The following is a 2,898-nucleotide window of genomic DNA, read 5'->3' on the forward strand; positions in this document are numbered from 1 at the left end:
CACAGACATCATAGCTAAGTAGATGTATTGGTTGTTTCCTTCCCTTGAAAGCTTGTATGATGCTTTCTGGTGCCATGAGTGCTAGTCCTCAGGGAGGAGGCCATCAGGTCAGTTCCAGTTCAGGCATTTCTGGGCTGTATGTCTGAAGCCGCAGTCTTCAGCAACAGGGACTTACCTTCCACCTCTTTGGGGAAACCAAGAGCAACAGTAATAGGCATGTTCTTGGACTTTAATCATGAAGGCGTGTTGGAGTTTGTCAAAGGCTTTTCTCCGTGTAATGAAATGTTCCTGAGATTTTTGCCTTTTAAGTTCATTTACGTGGTTTGTTACACTTATTATCTTGCATATGTTGCACCATCCCTGCATTTCCAGCAAAAAGGCAAATTAGTTGTAATAAACAGTTGAAGTGGAAGTTTCTGGATACTTTAAAACCTTAGTTGTGTCATGCGATGTTTTTCTGGAGGCTGTCTTGTGAGAGAGCATTTGATATTTTGCTGAAAACAGATACGGTAAGAGGGTGCGTGATGTTAAAAAAGAATATATAAAGAACCCCACAGACGATGACGATGCTTTTGCATTGCTATGCCATGCACTGATTTCTTGGTCTTCACTTCATAGAGAGAAACACACCAGAGAACTTCTTGTAGTATTCCAGCTGATCCAGGCCACTTCTGTTGTTGATTCAGTAGAGCTTTACTGTTTCTGCTGGATCATGCCACCCCTACTGATTCATGTTGCTGTTTGGTGTTTGCTATTGAACTGGACTGCTGGTATCCTGACAACGCAGAGTGGAATCACACCCTCCTCTCCAAGGAACTACATCTAAACATGCCCACAACGCCCTTTTCCTATTAACCTTCTTTCTCCCATACCTCTGGTCAGTGGGTTAGAAGGAAGGTAGAAGCATTTAAGAACCCTAAATAAAGTAGATTGAGAAATATCTAGGCCTATAAACAATCTTTCTGATATATGTCTGTGCACTGTTTTGCAAGTATTTTATTGAGCATTTTTGAGTCTATGTTCATCAGGGATACTGACCTGTAGTTTTCTTTTTTTGTTTTGTCTAACTGGTGTTGGTATTGGTGATGATGGCTTTGTAGGAGTTTGAGAGCTCTCTCTCTGTCTCTCTCTCTCTCTGTCTCTCTTTGACTCTCTGTCTCTGTCTCTGTCTCTGTCTCTGTCTCTGTCTCTGTCTCTCTCTCTCTCTCTCTCTCTCTCTCTCTCTCTCTCTCTCTCTCTCTCTCTCCTTTCTTTCTCCTCCTTTGTATAGTTTTAAGAATTGGCTGTAGATCTTCTTTGAAAGTCTAGTAGGAATCTGCTGTGAATTCATCTGACCTTGAACATTTTTTTCACCTGGAAGGCTTCTTAAAAGTACTAGTATTGGTGCTCGCTTCGGCAGCACATATACTAAAATTGGAACGATACAGAGAAGATTAGCATGGCCCCTGCGCAAGGATGACACGCAAATTCGTGAAGCGTTCCATATTTTTATGCTCCGGAGGAATCTCCATACCTGATCTCAAACTGTACTATAAAGCAATAGTACTTAAAACAGCATGGTACTGGCACAGCAACAGGCTGGTTGATCAGTGGAATCGAATCGAAGACCCAGATATGAATCCACACACATATGGTCACTTGATTTTTGACAAAGAAGCCAAATCCATTCAATGGAAAAAGGATAGCATCTTCAACAAATGGTGCTGGTCTAACTGGAGGTCTATGTGTAAAAAAATGAAACTGGACCCATATTTGTCACCTTGCAAAAATCTCAAATCCAAGTGGATTAAAGACCTCAACATAAAACCAGAGACACTAAGCCACTTAGAAGAAAAAGTGGGAAAGAGCCTGGAACATATTGGCACAGGAGACAACTTCCTGAACAGAACACCAACGGCCCAGGCCTTAATGTCAACCATTAATAAATGGGACCTCATGAGGCTGAGAAGCTTCTGTAAGGCAGGAGACACTGTCAAGAGAACAAAGCGACAGCCTACAGACTGGGAAAAAATCTTCACCAACCCTACATCTGACAAAGGTCTAATATCCAAAATATATAAAGAACTCAAGAAATTAAACACCACCAAACCGAATAACCCAATTGAGAAATGGGGCTTGGAACTAAACAGAGAATTCTCAACAGAGGAGTATCAAATGGCTGAGAAACACTTAAAGAAATGCTCAACCTCCTTAGTCATCAGGGAAATGCAAATCAAAACAACTCTGAGATTCCATCTTACACCCATCAGAATGGCTAAGATCAAAAATTCAAGCGACACCACATGCTGGCGAGGATGTGGGGAGAGAGGAACACTCCTTCATTGCTGGTGGGAATGCAAACTAGTACAGCCACTTTGGAAAGCTATCTGGTGCTATCTCAGAAAAATGGGAATAGGGCTTCCTCAAGACCCAGCTATTCCACTCCTTGGAATATACCCAGAAGATGCTCCAGCACACAACAAGAAAATTTGCTCAACCATGTTCGTAGCAGCCTTATTCATAATAGCCAGAACATGGAAACAGCCTAAGTGTCCCTCAGTAGAAGAGTGGATAAAGAAACTGTGGTACATATACACTATGGAATACTACTCAGCTATTAAAAACAAGGAATTCCCGAAATTTGTGGATAAATGGATTGAGCTAGAAATGATCATAATGAGTGAGTTAACCCAGAAGCAGAAAGAATCAAATGGTATATACTCACTTATATCTGCATACTAGCCCAAGGGGCATGTCCCACGAAAGCCTTCACTTACCAGGAAACTGGGACAGAGGGGAAGGCATCCGATTGGGACTCTAAATGAGAGACGCATGGGAGAACAGCAAAATAAAAGGATACAGAGGGTCCTAGAAATCTACAAGTAGAACAATATGATAGGCAGATTTGGGCCCAGGGGT

At 41.9% G+C, this 2,898-nt stretch overlaps 1 non-coding gene across 1 annotated transcript; it reads left to right on the forward strand.

Moving 5' to 3' along the window:
* The first annotated feature begins 1,383 nt into the window (after positions 1–1,383).
* On the forward strand, positions 1,384–1,490 carry LOC127186115 (U6 spliceosomal RNA). The gene has a single exon (XR_007830345.1). It is a non-coding gene; the product is annotated as a U6 spliceosomal RNA (small nuclear RNA).
* The last annotated feature ends 1,408 nt before the right edge of the window (positions 1,491–2,898 follow it).

This window comes from Acomys russatus, chromosome X (assembly GCF_903995435.1).
Source record: "Acomys russatus chromosome X, mAcoRus1.1, whole genome shotgun sequence".
Lineage (NCBI taxonomy): Eukaryota > Metazoa > Chordata > Mammalia > Rodentia > Muridae > Acomys > Acomys russatus.